This window comes from Cervus elaphus, chromosome 33, assembly GCF_910594005.1.
Source record: "Cervus elaphus chromosome 33, mCerEla1.1, whole genome shotgun sequence".
Lineage (NCBI taxonomy): Eukaryota > Metazoa > Chordata > Mammalia > Artiodactyla > Cervidae > Cervus > Cervus elaphus.
The window spans coordinates 65265879-65285657 of record NC_057847.1 but is presented as its reverse complement, the minus strand read 5'-3'; the positions used below and the strand labels follow the sequence as shown (position 1 = coordinate 65285657).

The window sequence follows — 19779 nt, the reverse complement described above, 5'->3', positions numbered from 1 at the left end:
GTCACTTTAATGTTAAACAATAGAAAAACAGAAATAAATTCAAAGAAATCATTGATGATAATATGGTCCTTAGAATAAGGAAGAACTTTTCAAGGGAAGTGAGTAAGATATTTTCCATGGGGGCATGTACAACAAAAATGAACAAAGACTTAAGAAAGAAAAGAGAATGAATTCCTCAATGGCTGGTTAACAAAGTCCAGTCTTTTCTTTCTCTTTTTTCTGTAATGCTATGAACAGAGCACAGGGGATCAAGAAATTGTTGAACCCCAATACAACCCTGGATAATGCAGTTATGAAATAAATCACTTCCAATATTTCCAGACAACTCATTCAAACACCAGCAAAAACCACCTGAGGAAGGCTTCTCTGATAAGGCTGACACTCTCCTTTGCAACCAATAGTATTTTGTTAATAATACCACTATGAAACTTAAGTTTACCTTTATCCTATCTCTATAATGGATAGAGATGTGATAAAATAAATAACATCTAAAATAACATCTCTCACAGATGTCACATGCTGCCTTTAATAAAGGATGTGTCTGACACACACCAGGGCTTACTAAGTGACAGGTGTCTTCATTATGACGAAGTTTCTTATTATTAAGCTGTAATTTTTTTTCACATCCACACATCCTCTCTTCCACCTTGAAAGCTGAGAACAAACTGTTTTTATCTCTTTGCAACCCTTGCAGCCCAGCACAGTGCCTTTCACAGGATGAACTGAATGTTAACTGAAAGTTTCTAGGTTTACCTTGGAAACTAAACTTTGTATGCTCAAAGAGAGAAACAGGTATCATCTCCCATCATACTTGCAAAAGGCATGTGCTCCTTTGGAAAGTAGCTGCAATGGCCTTAAACTATAACTCTCCTATAGTGGTGAATCTCTGTATGGTGCTGGGAGACAGTTCAAAGATGATATAGATGTGAAAAAGCAGTCCTATTGGGTTCCAACACAATGGAAAAAAATTAAAAGGCCACATCAGACAGCATAATCTTCTTGCATATTAGATGTTGTCCTAAGCCCATGAATGTATACTTAGAATGTATACATTAGAATTTATACTTAACACTTTATAAATGCATATTGTTTTCTCTTTTATTAATAAGGAAACCAAGCTGAGGTTATAAAGATTAACAACTTTGCCTCAAATCACATCAATAGTAAATGATGGTATCAGGATCTGAGTCCGAGTCTACAATTCCTAGGCTTAATCTCTTAACCGTCTGCCAGGTAACTTGCAGTTATAGCAACACTCTGAATCTACAATCCATTTAGGAGTCACAGTCTTACCTGCAGCAGTAAGTGCCATGACCTATTTTCGACATCTTTCAACACAGCCTATGATGATTCACTTCCTTCCCTTTATTTCAACCCTCCCTAGCTATCAGAGAACCTGAGAATCTGGGTTTAGAACCAGAAACTTCCTTAATATATTTGTGTGCTAAGTTAACATCAAGTAACATGAAACAGCCATGCTCTCTGAGATGAGCAATGAATTCACAGGGACTGCTTACTTAATTCACTGCCATCTAAGAAGTCTAAGCAGGAGGAGATATGTGAACAGAGTTACTGGGAGAATGAAGGTCGGAAGAGAGTAATATTTAGGAAGAAACAATGGTCAGAGATGGCAGCCTTTGGCAGCAATACTATCGGACTTCATTGCAGCAAGAAAGCCTCTCAAGCACCACATTCTGTGTCCTCTAAACCACAGCTACAGGAACCCTGAAGGGCAAAACCATCAGACATTTGAAAGGAACACGGCTAATGGACTAGATGAAATGGCACAGCTCTGCAGAAAAAGCAAAGAGGCTTGGACCACAGAGCCTGGTCTCTAAAAATGCTCAACAAATATTTATTGAACAAGCAAATCAATAATGAGGGTTTAGATTAGAGAGTTATGGGGAAGCCTGACAACCCTTCAGCAGGGTGATGTTAGCCATCATCAAGGTGCCCACAACTTTCCTCCACTCACGTCTCTCACATTAAACAGGAAAATCCGAGGAGGATGCCTAGGGTTGGAATCAATCATACATCTCTGTAAACTTCACTTGAAACCTCAAGCACCCAGCTGAAGCTACAGAAGTCCCCTCGTTAGAGGAGTGTCCACTAGATCCAATCAAACCTCATATGTGTGTGTGTGTGTGTGTGTGCGTGTGTGTGTGTGTATGTTGTATGTTTTTCATTGACATACAGTCAACCTAAGCATGTAAGTTCAACTTTAATCTAAATTTTTTAACATCTAAGAATTAAAAATAATATATAGGAATGCTAAATACAGAGGTTGAGAAAACAGATTCTCCACCAAAACAAACAAAAAAACTTAAAACCAAAATATCTACACATCAAAAGTTTTCCACAAAGCCCTCATGATACCAAAGAAGAAAAAGCTTCCTTGGGTATCTCATTCTTTCCTAACAACAGACCTTACTCTGTGATTACTTTCTTGGCTTATCTGTTATCTCGTTAGTGGTACACACAGCCAGCCCCTGGCCATAATTAGCTCCTTATGATATACCATCTTGCCTGTAAATCTTCTTTGAATATAAGTTCTCAAAATGACAAACAAGAGGCCTCACATGATGTCTGAAATGCCAACCAAATTCTCAATCAGTTGGCATTCTTGACATCGCTTTTGGAGGGAAGTCATGAGTGATATTCACAGCCGAGACATGAGAAACAGCTGCCCTCCATGTTGAAGAATAAGAGAAAAGGAACAAATCTACATGAAGGCCTTCTGCACATTTTCCCTATAAATGATAAAACAGAGAAATTTCTATTTATCCACCTGTTTCCAAATATAACCCTGGTTTTCCAAGTAGTGGGTGGAAAATAAAACCCTGATTGTCTTCATATGGCTCAGACAAGGCACAAAAACTCTTAAGTTTTATGCTCTAAATACAGAAAATTGCTTCATTTCTGAAGTAAATATATGCCAGAAACTTGCGGATATCTCAAGAATGCCTTGTAGCTAAAGAAAGTAACATCATTGCCTACTCATTTTGCTTAATTTGCTAGTCTCTCAGCAACTTTGTGCTAACACTTTCATCCCATTTTAGATCTTGGCATAAGGCAACAGTCCAGAGCCCAGAAAGCCACCTCTAGCGGCCAGCCCTCTCAGGATGGAGTGTCTTCCCAAGACGCCTGTCTGCTAATGCCCATGTTCCATGCATTTCACTTATCTTCCCCAAGCTACATTCCAGTAACTAAGCTTCATAAGCTTCTTCTGAATTGTTTACTCTCTGTTTTAAAGCCCTGTCAGCTGTTGGGATGATCTGAGAGATTCTTTTTATTTTTGGTTAAGCGGGATTGGTGAGCCTTATTGGGCCTTTTGGTGGAATCCCTACTATTGAAAATTCCCACTGCTGGGATTAAAGGAGATAATGCCTGTGAAAGCCTTTTGTAAACTGTAAAGTCCTGGTCGAACGTAGTGTGCTGTTGTAATATTAACCATCACGACAATAACCACAATCCAGCTTTAATGGAGGCTTTAAAATGACCACAGCCATTTGGGCCTCGTCTCTGCTCCATTTCCAATCCAGGTCCTTGGTTGATGTCCAACACAGGAGAGCTCACAAAACAGCTTGGTTGCCGTGAACAAATGAATGGCTTAAAACATCACATCGTTTTCCAAATTAATATCCACATGTAAAGTGAAGCTAGACTATTTAGATAGTGAAAATATTCTGCCCAAAACACTGAGATGCTCAGAAAAAAACTGCAGAACCAAAACTTACTCTGAAGAAAATTTCACTGATAATAAAAGCTAGTCCTTTGCACTCAGAATTGGAGAAGAAGAGAAGGGGGACAAACAGGTGCAGGAATTTCTATGAGCCTGCAAAATTTTCTTTTAGTTCACAATAGCTTAGAGGAGGAGGTTGCCATCGCAGAGAAGGGAAGGGGTAATGATTTTGGATGGCTAATGTGCAAAAACACAGAAGTGGCAAAGGCTGGCCCAGCATGGAGCATTCCAAGCTCAGGCTTATTTCCAGGCTTGTGTCTCCTTGGGTTGCAGAGGACCAGCTCCTATGGGAGGAGGGAAGAGGCTGCAGTGGGAGGAGAGGAGTCTGCTAAGGAAGAGGTGCTGAGAGGAAATGAATTATTTTTGGAAAATGTTTTCCGGAGCATTTGCAGGAACAGTTCAGGTCATGATACGATCTATCTGAAGTCTACCTACGTGTGAGGAGGTGTGGGCTGACAGCAGAAAGGAAGACCATGGTGACCAGAAACTGTTGCCTCATTTATCCTTCTCAACAGAAGGCATCTCAACAGAATCAAGAAGGGAAACTCCAGCGAGACTGCTAGTGACTCAGGGAAGCAAATGCAGATACCAAATTTATGCCCAGGGGCTGATTCAAACAGTCCCTTTTGGCTAAGGGGTAAGGTGGGGTGGGGTGGGGTGGGGCCTAGAGTTGGGAAGGGTAGCAGGAGGTCTGCAGGGCTCCAGTGGCCTGGAGGGCCCCTGCACTAGCCTGGCCGCTAAGCTCCAGAAAATATCACATTTCTGCCCATCAATCAGCATTAAGCGGCTTTGGGGGCTGAGCTTTCAGCACAGGCAGTTGCCAGTAGCAACAGGGCACACACTAGTAGCTCCTGGTGAGCTGGGGAGACAGCAACCAGTGAGGGGCTGCCAGGGCCAGACAACCTGAGCTGGGTAGACAAGGTCAGAGACCATTGGTGATGGGCCTGGGGGTACCGGGATGGAGGCAGGCCCCAGGGGCCAGGAGTGGCCCAGGCCGCTGGCCCCTGGGGATGGGGGCCGGGGTGGGGGTGGGGTGAGGTTGAAGGGTTTCTGGTGGCACAGCATTGGGCCAAGTATGGTAGCCTCCCGACCCCCCTGGAGGGGCCTGGCTCTGCTAGCCCCGACACAGAAGTCAAGGCCAAGGAGCAGTTAGAAGCACTGGTCCTGCGCTTGGATGAGTCGGAGTTCTCAAGACCAGGCCCTTCCCCGCCACCCCCTCCCTTCCGGAGCCTCTGGAGGACGCCAACGTGGAACTGTGTCTGCACGTGTGCTTGTTTTCATTTGCGCTTCCAGCACAAAAGCAAGGCCCCACAGGTGGAAAGGAGGGTGTGTGTGTGTGGTGCGGGGCTCGGATTGCGTGGGAGCGGGAAGGGGGATGAAAGCACACATCGCGGCTCCCACCCACAGCCTGCGAGGCGGGTCCAGGTGCAGGCGCTGGGGGAAGAGAGCCGCAACCTCGTGCCACCTCCCCGAACTTATCCCCCTGCCTGCCGCTGGGATCCGGTAAGGTGGAAAAAGAAGGGCGACGGTGAGGGAGGGCGGCAGAGGGCAGAGATGGACCGAGGAGACCACAGAGGGAGGCACAGAAGCAAGGCGTCCCCGCGGACTAGTGGGAGCAAAGGAGCCGAAGGGTCAGAGGCTGGAGAGCGCAGGCGGCGTGAGCGGGAGGCGCGCCCGGGAGAGGAACAGGCTGGCATCTCCTTACCTGGCCGGCGGTGGAGCATCTTGCAGTAGGTCGGGGCCGGGATGGGCAGACCCTGCAGTGCTGTCACTTCGGGGGCAGCAAGGCGCTGGCCGCGGAGCCCGCAGTTGATAAACTTGCCATGCCCGGGGCTCGCGGAGGCAGCTGGGGCCGGACGCGCCCCGCCGCCCACCGCGGCCGGCGGCCGAGCCTCCTCCGTGCGCTCCCGGGCGCTCTTCCGCTTTGTTGTGTTGGGCTGGTCTTCCTGAGCCTGCCTGGGGTGCTGGGTGCCCTCTCGGCAATGGGACGTTTCCCCGGCCTTCCGGGAGGCCCCTGGGATCCGCTTGCCACTTTCCTCCCGGAGGCGCGCGTTAAACAGCTGCCCCGTTGCGCCTGGCGGGGCCGCGCGGTGCGCTCCTAGCAGGCGGCTCCGGCCTGTAGATTCCCGCCCCCCACCTTCTCCCCCTCCCCGCCCCTCCGCGCCCCCCCCATCAGAAGCTGCTTAGAATCAGGCTGTCAAATCCAGCCCATCTGCTGCAATCATAATCAGTCTCAACCCAACGATTCTGACAAATCTCTGCCTGGAGCCGGAGTTGGGGGAGCCGGTGGGTGCGCGGCGCGGGCGCGGAGGGGAGGAGGGGGCGAGGGGGCTATCGGGAACAGCGCGGGGAGAGCGGGGCCTGGAGGCTTCTATTGTCTGGCCCAAACAGAGGAACTGAAAGGGGAAATGGGGATCCCAAAGGAGAAATAATGGTTTCCTTTCCCAGTTTCCGATAAGAAAAATCAATCCATCCTGGTAGACATAGCCATCCCCTTACCCGCATCCCAAACCGCTGCTTGCTCTTTCTGGGTGGAACGAATGCTAAGGAACTGAAGGAACAGGTCTTGTAATCTTACCATCAGCCTGATCCAGAGACTGACACGAATATTCAAAGTAAGATATTGTAATTGGCAGCTAACAGCTAGAACTAACAGTCATTTGTCTGCAGTCAGAAGTTGGTTCCCAAGTACATTTGAGAATCAAGTTTATGAAGGGAGAACCACCCTGTAATTCGCGATGAAGCTGGGCCCACTGCCTCCTGTTGGCATTTTGAAAGATAAAAGGAAAATCTGCTTTGGGCAAGAAAATGCTGGACTCAGGTTACCCCTGGCCTGAGTTAAAAGAATTATCATATTTTCTCTCACATTTTAATGGAAGTGTTCTTTTTAAAGAAATACTATTTTATTAGAAAATCCTGACTTCTGAAAAACTGATATTTTTTTCCCAACTAAAATAGTTTCTTCTGCAGATGAAATAAGTTTCTTCTGCTCCTTTCTATAATATACTTTGAACTATTTTAATATGCCACTGCAATATAATCACACATATTTCTACTGGTTATAGGCTTATGGGGATTATGGCAAAATTTTTTAAATGAAAATAACAGCAGTCCTAGAGATACATAAATCTTAAAGTATAAAGAAAACAACCAATGGGATTATGCCTGCTTTCATACATTCTTTGCAAGTGCTGGAAATGTTCAGTTACCCTGAATGACAGTATTCGTTGGTGAAATAATTTGTTGGATAAACAGATCACCAGTTGAAAAGTTGAAGAGGAAAAACTTTTAAGTCATTTATTCAGATAGATGTAAAAGTCAGGTAAAAAATAACTATACTGTGAAAACTGAATGAGCTTTAAAATACTGCTCAAATCATGTTTGCTTGATGCTCTAGTTGAGAAATGGAGGGAAGTCACAGTAAGCCCCCCACTGATCCAGCCAGAGACTGTCTTCTACTTATTTTACAGCGCAGTAGTATTTACAACAGGAATATGCGGTAATGGGCACTCCATGAATATTGATGGTTTGAAGTTTTAATTTACAGGTCACTGTAAATTAAAATCATATACATTACTGTGGCTGGACAGGTGAGCTAAAACGAAGTTCAAGTGTTACTTTCCCACATAAGGAAATAATGTAAGTAAAGGACAGCTACAGATCCAATGTTAAGATGCTTTTATAATATCTAAAAGTTTGCAATTTTTCATTGCCAGTTTGTTTAATGTGTTTATTAATATTAAAAATTCTGTTAAAAGATTGATCAACATGGTACCAAGAAGTCAATATTTCCAAAAAGCTCCTCCCCACCAGAATAAAGTATCATGCTGGTGAATAATTTAAGGGACAATGTCCAGGAAATCGGTGTTGTCCAAGTAGACAGGAGTTGAGTGGAAAGTCAGACCCTGGGCTACAGGCACCTTCCTGTTGTGTTCCGCTGTGTTTTTTCCCCTGCAAATTGGTAGTTTTAATTGGATCAGGCCCACATAGGTGAGAGGCTACATTGATGGCCCCACCTCCAATCCATTGAGTCTTTGGTTCTAACTTCAAAATATATCCTGTCCAGTTGTCTCAATTATTTACTTCTCAGTTATATATTGAGTGCTTGCTGTGTTTCAGTGCTGGAAAATATGAATGAGTAAAAACTCAGAAAAAAACATTTTGATCTTGTGGAACTTATATTCTTCAGGAGAAGACAGACATTAGAAAAGAATAAGGAAATAATACTTTTTGTTAGAAAGTCATCAGTGCTAAGGAGAAAAATAAAGCAGGGAGGGTTGGGTGGTATTCAAGTTTAAGCAAAATTCTCAGTGATAATCCCATTGAAAATGCCAAGTGTGAGTAAGTAAATATAAGAGGCAAGGAAACAGTGAGCCATGTAGGTATCTGAGGGAAGATGGTCCTGGGAAGCAGAAAGAGCAGGTGCAGTGGCCCTTAGAGATGAATGTGCTGGGAGAGGTCTGAGAAACAGCAGTGAGGCAGGAACAGAGTAAGGTGAGAGGATTATGGGGATGGTCTGAGAGGGCAGATCATTGGGTGGGACATAACAGGTCATTTGAATGCAGAGTTTCAAAGAATAGTAAGGAGAGATAAGAAAGCCTTCCTCAGTGATCAATGCAAAGAAATAGAGGAAAACAATAGAATGGGAAAGACTAGAGATATCTTCAAGAAAATTAGAGATACCAAGAGAACATTTCATACAAAGATGGGCACAATAAAGGACAGAAATGGTATGGACCAAACAGAAGCAAAGGATATTAAGAAGAGGTGTCAAGAATACACAGAAGAACTATGCAAAAAAGAGTTTGATGACCCAGATAACCACGTTGGTGTGATCACTCAGCTAGAGCCAGACATCCTGGAGTGAGAAGTCAAGTGGGCCTTAGGAAGCATCACTATGAACAAATTTAGTGGAGGTGATGGAATTCCAGCTGAGTTATTTCAAATTCTAAAAGATGATGCTACTAAAGTGCTGCACTCAATATGCCAGCAAATTTGGAAAACTCAGCAGTGGCCACAGGAATGGAAAAGGACAGTTTTCATTCCAATCCCAAAGAAAGGCAATGACAAAGAATGTCCAAACTATGACAAAATTGTACTCATCTCACACGCTGGCAAAGTAATGCTCAAAATTCTCCAAGCTAGGCTTCAATAGTACGTGAACCAAGAACTTCCAGATGTTCAAGCTGGATTTAGAAAAGGCAGAAGAACCAGAGATCAAATTGCCAACATCTGTTGGATCATAGAAAAAGCAAGACAATTCCATAAAAACATCTACTTCTGCCTTATTGATTACATCAAAGCTTTGACTGTGTAGATCACAACAAACTGTGGAAAATTCTTAAAGAGATGGGAATACCAGACCACCTGACCTGCCTCTTGAGAAACCTATATGCAGGTCAAGAAGCAACAGTTAGAACTGGACATGGAACAACAGACTGATCCCAAATTGGGAAAGGAGTACATCAAGGCTGTATATCGTCACCCTGCTTATTTAACATATATGCAGAGTACATCATGAGAAATGCTGGGCTGGAAGAAGCGCAAGCTGGAATCAAGATTGCCAGGAGAAATATCAATAACCTCAGATATGCAGATGACACCACCCTTATGGCAGAAAGCAAAGAGGAACTAAAAAGCCTCTTGATGAAAGTGAAAGAGGAGAGTGAAAAAGTTGGCTTAAAGCTTAACATTCAGAAAACTAAGATCAGGGCATCCGGTCCCATCACCTCATGGGAAATAGATGGGGAGACAGTGGAAACAGTGTCAGACTTTATTTTGGGGGGCTCCAAAATCACTGCAGATGGTGATTGCAGCCATGAAATTAAAAGACGCTTACTCCTTGGAAGGAAAGTTATGACCAACCTAGATAGCATATTAAAAAGCAGAGACATTACTTTGCCAACAAAGGTCCATCTGGTCAAGGCTATGGTTTTTCCAGTGGTCATGTATGGATGTGAGAGTTCGACTGTGAAGAAAGTTGAGCACTGAAAAATTGATGCTTTTGAACTGTGGTGTTAGAGAAGACTCTTGAGCGTCCCTTGGACTGCAAGGAGATCCAACCAGTCCATCCTAAAGGAGATCAGTCCTGGGTGTTCATTGGAAGGACTGATGCTGAAGCTGAAACTCCAGTACTTTGGCCACCTCATTCGAAGAGTTGACTCATTGGAAAAGACCCTGATGCTGGGAGGGATTGGGGGCAGGAGGAGAATTGGACAACAGAGGATGACATGGTTGGATGGCATCACCGACTCAATGGACATGGGTTTGAGTAAACTCCGGGAGTTGGTGATGGACAGGGAGGCCTGGCGTGCTGTGATTCATGGGGTCGCAAAGAGTCGGACACGACTGAGCGACTGAAGTGAACTGAACTGAGTGGTAAAGTATCTGCCTGCCAATGCAGGAGACACAAGCGATGCAGGTTCAATCTCTGGGTGAAGAAGATCACCTGCAGTAGGAAATGGTACCTGACTCCAGTTATTCTTGCCTGGGAGATCCCACAGACAGAGGAGCCCGGCGAGCAGTGCCTGGGGCTGCAGAGCCAGGCATGACGGAGCACAATGCCAAGTCATGGGTCAATGAGTATCTCATTGCCCTGGTCCTTTACTTTTTTCAATACATTGAATTTCTTCATAATAAAAAATGAAAAAAAATACATACTTTTAAAACCCAATAGCTAAATATAAAGGAATTAGAAAAAAATAGAATTTGATGTCTTAAAATTAAAACACTATCAAAACTTGTAAGATGAAAACAACTAAAGCAGTACGTAAAGAGAAATTAATAATTTTAGTGCATATTCTGGAAATGAAGAAAATTGGAAAATTAATGTGTCAAGCATCCAAGTAAAGAGGCAAACATAGCAATAAACAAGTAGAATAAAAGAATTAGTAAAGATAAAATCAAAGTCTAATAAAGTATAACACAAAGCATTAATACAGGATCAATACAACAGTGCCTGTTTAGATCAATGAAAAACAGAGGAGACATAAATCACTAAGTTTTGGAGTAAAAAAAAACCTGCATAACTAAGGATACAAGAGATTTAAAATAACAGGACTGCTTCACTATGAGCAACTTTATAGCAATAAATTTTTAAACACAGATAAAATCATCAGTGTCCTAAATTTTTAAAAATCTGTCCATAAAGCTCTAGAATCAACAGAATCTTGAACAATACATCAACTCAATAGTTGAAAATAAAAATTTACCCCTGCATAACTAATAGGCCTAGATTTTAAAAATATCTTTATTGAGATATAATCCATATACTATAAAATTCACCCATTTACGGTGTACAAAACATCACCATCATTTAGGTTTAGAAGAACTTTCATAACCCCTCCCCCAAAAATCCCCCAGTACCCATTTGTAGGCACTCTTCATTCTCCAGCCAGAGGTAACCAACAATGCACTTTTTATCTCATAAAATTTGCTTATTCTAGGTATTTCATATAAACACACTCATACACTATGTGATCTTCTGGGTTTGTCTTCTTTCACTTAGCATAATGCTTTTAATACCTGTCCTGCTGTAGCATATATCAGCATTTCATTTCTTCCCGTTGCCAAATAATATGTCATTCTATGGAGAGATATCATTGGATGAATTTCGTTTCAGTTCCTATACCCATTTTTTTTTTCATAAGCCATTGGGAATTTTAATGGTTAATTTAAAAAAGTAAAAGATATATATGACAATTTATACTCTGATTTCCTTTTCTCCATTGACATTGAAAAGTCAATATCAAATCAATGACATGAGTCAAGTATTCATTAATAGAATATATCTCAGCATTTTATAAGATGTTACATTAGTAATATTTAACTAGAGGCTATACATAAAAATAACATTTATTCATTTTTCAACTAAAAAATTAGTTATCAAGTGTCATATGTGTGATTCACAAAATAGTGGTTAGTACAGACAGTTACCAAGAAACAAGCTACTTTAAGAAAGATTATGTTCAAAACAGCCCATGACTTATCATTATTTCCACCAATTAGGCAATTAATTAAGCAAAATGATAAATTCCTAAAGATCATTTAATTAATAGTGGCCAGAGTCAAGAGTGAGTTAGGCACATCTGCTACATAAATCTGCTTTTCCTATTACAGTTTTTTTTTTTAACATGCCTTAAAAAAACTGGACCCACAATTCAACAATAAAATGACAAATATCAATACCTATGCCCATTTTTATATTGGATATTTGTCATTTTATTGTTGAATTGCAGGTCCAGTTTTTTTAAGGCATGTTTTACAAAACTTGAAAACAATACAAAAACTCTAATATTCAAATTTTGCAGGAGAAGTTCTAGTAAAACAAAGTGTGGAGGGGAGAAAGATTAAAGAGAAGGGGGAGAAAAAGGAGAAAGGAGAGATTTTATGAGTCATCTAGAATGACCTCGATAGTAAAAGTAAACATGTATCATACAGGAAAGCTAATGAATGTTGTCCTAAAAATTCTAAATAAAACAATCCATCAATGTGAAAAATAAAAAATAATGGTAATAATAATGATAATAACAATAAAGAATGACGAAATAAGTTTTATCCTATAAAGCAAACCCATTTATTCCAGCAGATTTATACACTGAACTTTACCAGGTGGTCTTGAAATGTTTATAAGAGAGATAAAGGCCAAAAATGCACAACTAATCTTTAAGAATGGTGACTCCACTAACATCCAGAAACGAGTCAGGCACCTTGTTATAAAGGTAGGTAATTAAACAGGTAAGTGAGGTAGGCAGTTACATCAATGAAATAGTAAGAGAGCCTAGAGATAGACGTACATCTATTGAATAAAGGTGCTGGTCAGAAATGGTATCATTGGGACTTCTCTGATGCAGAGGGTGTGGATTTGCTCCCTGGTCATGGAGCTAAGATCCCACATGACTTGTGGCCAATAAACCAAAACATAAAACAAAAGTAGCATTATAACAAATTCAATAAATGACTTTAAAAATGGTCCACATTTAAAAAAGAAAAAAAGAAATGGTGTCATTAATTAGTGGAGAAAGAGTTGACTACTGAAACAATGGCAACAAATCCACTTTCTATCTGAATAAAGAACTCAGACCATTTACAAAAAATAAACTAAGATTAAACACTGAATGTGTAAAGGAGAAGAACAATTTAGAGGACTTTTTACCTCCAATTTCAAGACTTAATGTTACCCAATTTCAAGACTTACATAAAGCCTCAGTAATCAAGAGAGCATGATATTTGAGAAAGGACAGATATATTAATGGAGAGACCAGAAATAGACCCTCACAAATACAGCCAACTGATCTTTGACAAAGGAGAAGAGACGATAGAACAAAGATAGTCTCTTCAACAAATGGTCCTGGAATATCTGGAAACCCACATGCAAAAAAAAAAAAAATCTAGACTCAGAATTTACACCCTTCTTACAAATTACTCAAAATGGATCAAAATGGACGTAAGGGTAAAACAAAACCATAAAACTCCTAGAAGATAACATCAGAGAACATATCGATGACCTTGGGTACAGTGATGCCTTTTTAGATATAACATTAAAGAAATAATCCATGAAAGAAAGAAGTGATAAGCTGGACCTCATTAAAATTAAAAACATCTGCTCAGTGAGATACAGTATCAAGAGAATGAGAAGACAAGCCACAGATTGGGAGAAAATATTTGCAAAGGACATATCTAATAAAGGATTAATGTCTACAATTTAAAGACAAGTCTTGAAACTCAACAATAAGAAAACCACCTGATTTTAGAAATGGGCCACAAACCTTAATAGGCACCTCACCCAGCAAATAAGTGTATGAAAGGATACTCCACACAAGGTCATCAAGGAAATGCAAGCTCAAACAACACTAATGAGATGCCACTACATAGCCGTTAGAATGGGTAAGACTCGGTGATAACACCCAGTGGTGGTGAGGATGTGGAACAACAGGGTTTTACATACATTGTTGGTCGGAGTGCAAAATGGTAGAGTCAGTTCAAACACAGTTCAGAGTTTCTTACAAAACTAAACATACTTGTACCATACGATCCAGCAATCATGTTCTTTGGTATTTATTCAAAGGAGTTGAAAACTCATATCTAAGCGGTGTTGGAGGAGAGAGGGATTGGGAGTTTTGGATAAGCAGATACAAACTATTACATAAAAAATGGATAAACAAAGTCCTACTGTAGATCACAGGGAACTATATTCAATATCCTGTGATAAATCATAATGGAAAAGAATATAAAAATAGGCATATATATATAACTGAGCCACTTTGCTGCACAGCAGAGATTAAACATAACATCATAAATCAAATATACTTCAATAAAACTAAAAAAATGAAAACTCACATCCACATAACTTGCATGCAGATATTTACAGTATCTTTATTCATAATTGCCCAAACATGGAAGCAACCAAGAGGTCCTTCAGTAGTTGAATGCATAAACTATGGTGCCTCCGGACAATAGAATATTAGTCGGCAAAGAAGCTGGCTTAAAACTCAACATTCAAAAAACTAAAACCATGGCATCTGGTCCCATCACCATGGCATATAGATGGGGAAAAAGTGAAAGACTATTTTCTTGGGCTCCAAAATCACTGTGGAAAGTGACTGCAGCCATGAAATTAAAAGATGCTTGCTGCTTAGAAAAAGAGCTATGACAAACCTAGACAACACATTAAAAGCAGAGACATCACTTTGTCAACAAGTTCTGTCTAGTCAAAGCTATGGTTTTTCCAATAGTCATATATGGATGTGAGAATTGGACCATAAAGAAAGCTGAGCACTGAAGAATTGATGCTTTTGAACTGTGGTGCTAGAGAAGACTATTGAGGGTCCTTTGTACAGCAAGGAGATCAAACCACTCAACCCTAAATGAAATCAACCCTGAATATTCATTGCAAGGACTGATGCTGAAGATGAAGCTCCAATACTTTGGCCAGCAGATGCAAAGAGCTGACTCATTGAAAAATACTCTGATGCTGGGAAAGACTGAGAGCAGGAGAGGAAGTGGATGACAGAGGATGAGATCATTGGATGGCATCACCAATGACTCAATGGACATGAGTTTGAGCAAACTCCGGGAGATAGTAAAGGACAGGAAAGCCTGGTGTACTGCAGTCTCCTTGGGGTTGCAAAGAGTCAGACACAACTTAGTTTATTTCTTTTTCTTGTTCATTCACTATCAAGCCATGAAGAAATAAGGAGGAAACATAAATGCATATTACTAAGTGAAAGAAGCCAATCTGAGAAGGCTACATACTGTATAATTCCAACTATATGACATTCTCAAGAAGGCAGACAATAAAAATACCCATGATTCTTAGATGTCAGAGGAGAGCTGGAAATGAATACAAAGAACTCAGAGGATTTTTAGGGCAGTGAAAATACTCAAAATACTCTGCATGACATTATAATGATGGATATGTATCATCAATTTGTTCAAACCCATAGACTGTACACCACCAAGAGTGAACCTGAAGGTAAACTGTACACTTGGGTGATTATGGTGTGTCAACATAGGTTCACGGTTGGTAAAAGTGTACCATTTGGTGAGTGGTGTTAATAATGGAGCTGGGGTGCTATGCACATGTGGAGGCAGAGAGTATATTGGAAATCTCTGTATCTTCCTCTCAATTTTTTGTAAACCTATACCTGTTCTTAAAAAATTAAGTCTGGAAAGAAAACACACACAAAAAGCAAGTCTATAAAACCTTTTGAAGAATGCTTTGGAAAATACGTTTATATCATCAGGCTGGGAAGGATAAAGAAGTATTTTACTGCATTATATTTTTGAATTGCTGTGAAAAGAAAAAAATTACCATGAAGAAAATGAAAAGTTAAGGCATAGACTAGAAGAATAATTTTGAAACCTATATAACTAAGAGGCTTCCTAGGTAGCACAGTTATAAAGAATCCACCTGCCAATTCTGGAGACGTGGATTCGCTCACTGAGTCAGGAAAATCCCCTGATAAAGGAAATGGCAACCCGTTTCAGTATTCTTGCCTGGAAAATTCCATGGACAGAGGAACCTGGCGGGCTACTGTCCATGAGGTCTCAAAGAGTTGGACACAGCTGAGCACACACACATAACCTAAGAGGAATCACTATCCCAAACTGATAAAGAAAAACACTTCCCTGGTGGCTCAGCTAGTAAAGAATCCACCTACAATGCAGGAGACCTCAGTTCGATTCCTGGGTTGGAAAGATCTGCTGGAGAAGGGATAGGCTACCCACTCCAGTATTCTGATCTGGAGCATTCCATGGACTGTGTAGTCCATGAGGTCGCAAAGAGTTGGACACGACTGAGAGACTTCCACTTCACAAGTATAGTAGAAAATAATTTTTATAAAGAAAATACATTAATAGGCAGTTCACAAAAGAAGATAATTGAATGGCAATAAATAAAGTGCTCAATCTCATTCCTGGGGTAATACAAATTAGAACAACACTGAGATATTATTTCATGCCTATCATGATAGGAAAACAAGAATCATCCTGATTACAGTATGTTTTGATGGGGCTTCATGGAAAACAAAACTCTGACGTGTCAGGCAGGAACACTTAGATCTATGCTGGAAAAGTGAAAGCACTCCTAGTCTAAAACATGGCTGCCCCATATCTATGTACCTGCAAGAGGGCAAGTCTCACACATATATATACACCCACACGTGGAACATACAAAATTGCACTATTTTGTTGTTGTTTACTTGGCTGTAAAACTCCAGCCATTTAATAACAAATGCTTCCCCACCCACACCATCACAGCACTGGGAGAATCATGGGGCCAACCATGGGTGTGGGATGTGCTGGGAAAGCCAGGGTGAGTGGCAGCAGCCAGCTGACTCCTGGGAGCATCAGGTCCTAAAAGTTCCATCCAGGACAGGCTGGAGCTGCCCATGGGCCCATCCAGAGAGGAGAGGTGGAGGCCAGGCTCAGGAGAGGAAAAGGGGGGATAAAAACAGAAGAGATGCTGGCCTGTCACCAAACTGAGGCCCCCTGGTCTGCCTGTGCCAAGTCCAGCTAACAGGAGTTGGCCCTGCCCATCAGAAGGCTGCCGCCACTCACACTGTGCCTGCCTTCTTGACCTTCAAAAGGTATATGTTCTAGTTACAAGATAAATAAGCACTAGGGATATAATGTATAACACGATTGATATAATTAACACTGCTCTACCTTAAATGTGGAAGTTGTAAAGAGAGTAAATCCTAAGAGTTCTCATCACTAGGAAATTTTTTTTCCTTTTATTTTGTATCTATATGAGATAATGAATGTTCACTAGCTTACTGCAGTAATCATTTCATCATGTGAGTTAGTCAACTCATGCTATATATCTTAAACTTATATAGTACTGCATGTCAATTATATCTCAATTATATCTCAATAAAACTAGTGGGGTAAGTCATTATATATTCAGTCTCATAGTAAATATCAGTAAGTTCCATAAGGTTGAAATATGACAAAGGTTTGTGAGTAAAATGCAGTAGAACAATAAATTATCAACAAATTAAAAAATTAAAAAATGTAAAAAGCTCAAGGACTTCCCTGGTGGTCCAGTGCCTGGGACTTCCCACTCCCAATGCAGGGGGCCTGGGTTCAATCCCTGATTGGGGAACTAGATTCCACATGCCACAACTAAGAGTTCCCACATCACAACTAAAGATCCCACATGCCACAGCAAAGATCAAAGATCCTGCTGCAGTCTTCTTAAAGTAAAATTTGGCAACATCTCTAACAAAATTTCTATTTACAATTAGAGTGAGCATTTTCAGTTGTTGGAAGGTTTCCTGAATGAAAGTATACTTCCAACAATACAAAAATACACAGGCACATGATTATTCAATGCTAAATTGTTTGTAATTTTAAACTGTTGTTTAAAATATATTTAACTTATTCTTACTCTACATTTTTTCTTTATCCTTATTTTATGATTTATCTTTTGGACTGGATTAAAAACTATAATTTTGTAATCCTTTATGAACAATTTCTACACTATTTTCTGTGTGGTAGCATTGAATAAATGTTTATTGCTTTGAAAATTATTAGGGCTAAACAATCACTTGTTATAAGAAATTTCATTTTGAAATAAAGCTTTCATATAACTAACACTATATGGCTTACTAATTTTGGATTTATCCAAGATTGTTGTCTACTATATTTTTTTCATGGTTCCTATGAACTTTCTGTTAATTGGGAAATTTTATTTCTTCAATAATTAAACCTCTGAGGCTAGGGTACAAGGCTGAATTCAGCACATCCACTTTTGTGGATTCCACTGGACTTGCTACACTTTGGCAGTCACAATTGAGCAGATCATCATTCTACAATAGCATTATTGTCTTTAAAGAAATTTATAAATGGAATACACTTAAGTAGTGCCTGGTTATTCCTCTGGGCCTTGGTGAAAAAAAAAAAAAAACAACAAATACACATCCATGTTCTACCGACTTCTATTTTTTGAAGCTTAGAGATTTGTGTTCTTTCATTGTGCTTAGTCACTCAGTCATGTCCGACTCTTTGTGACCCAATAGACTATAGCCTGCCAGGCTCCTCTGTCCCTGGGATTCTCCAGGCAAGAATCCTGGATCGGGTATCCATTCCCTTCTCCAGGGGATCTTCCCCACCCAGGGATCAAACCCGAGTCTCCTGCATTGCATGCAGATTCTTCACCATGTGAGCCACCAAGGAAACCCATTCTTTCATTAATATAGTTATTTATTCAGCTGTCATTTAGTAAGCAACTATTACTCAGACACAGGTTTTTAAATTCAAAAGTCTTTGAGCCAAAAAAGTTTCATGATTTCAAGTTTTAACAGCTGATTTTCTGAATATTTTGTGTTGTATTCAGATCTTGTCTTAGAATGTCTCCTGAAATTAATGTGTGTGTGTGTTTGTTACATATATTAGTTTTTTTTAATCAATTTTACCTGATGATTTATGGGTTTCCATTTTTAATGTTTCTCATAATAGACACATATGAAAGAATATGATTATTGTAAAGAGTGTAGAATCACTCTTTCTGCTTGCTCTATAGATAGGGAAATTGGGCTTACATTATATTTAGGACCACACAAGGGATTTATAGAGAGAACTGAGTGTTGGCTGGGAGGTTTCCACATCCACTGTTCAGAACCCTAGCCACCAGACCTGTGAACCTTTAAGTGCCCCAGGGCTTAGAGCAGCTCTAAAAGATGCCTGAGAAAGACATAGAGACACAAAATCACAATTATGTTGACCTGTAATCCTTCTTTACTTATACAGAAGTTGGTATATAGATAGTTGCAAAACAACACAAACATGGTTTTTGAAAAACACATTCTAGATCAGAAATTGGCGCCCACAGACAAAATCTTAGCTATTGTACCAAATAAAATTTTGAGGGAACACAGTCATACCCATTCACTTACCTGTGACTGCTTTTCAGCTCCAGCTACAGATTTGAGTAGTTGTGACAGTGACCATAAGGATACAGCCAGTAAAGCCAAAAATATTTATCATCTGGCCCTTAACAGAAAAATTTGTTCACCCCCACTATAGAAAATATTGCTCTCTTACAAGCTATAACTATAAGCATTAACAACTATACTTTAAAACACTACTAATGATTATAATTTTGACCTACACTTGGAAACAACCATGGTAATTAAATGCACGTTATAGAGTCTAATGAGCCCTCAAGTTTCTGATATAAGTTGTTCTATAGCATATACACTTCTGCAGAATCTGAAACATTTCATTTTTAATAGTTAGGAGTAATTTTCACTAATTAACTTTTAAAATTAAACCTAAATTAACATTTTATGGCCTGCAATAACTACAGCTAAGAATACTTCCCTATAATTAAAATACAGTGTTCCTCATGAATGGATATCTACTGTAACTTTCTTTACAAAGACAGTTATAGTTGCTTTTATAATTTCATTTTGTTCATTGTACACTCAAGATTATTGTGTTTTCCCAACATGCAAACATGAAATTTTTTCAGTCTATTTTTATGTATTAGGAATACAACATTTATCAAATTTCTGTTATACTATAAAATCTTA

At 40.1% G+C, this 19779-nt stretch overlaps 1 protein-coding gene across 3 annotated transcripts in view; it reads right to left on the bottom strand.

Moving 5' to 3' along the window:
- The window catches only part of NCKAP5 (NCK associated protein 5), a 1015164-nt gene that overhangs the window by 659427 nt on the left and 335958 nt on the right, over positions 1-19779 (bottom strand). Inside the window, exon 1 of one of the 3 annotated variants that reach the window (XM_043894067.1) lies at positions 5448-5935. The exons of the other annotated variants lie outside the window; for them this stretch is intronic. The gene's annotated coding sequence lies outside the window, so the exon portion shown is untranslated. Of the gene's footprint in view, positions 1-5447; positions 5936-19779 lie in introns of those variants that run through there. 3 annotated transcript variants of the gene reach the window in all.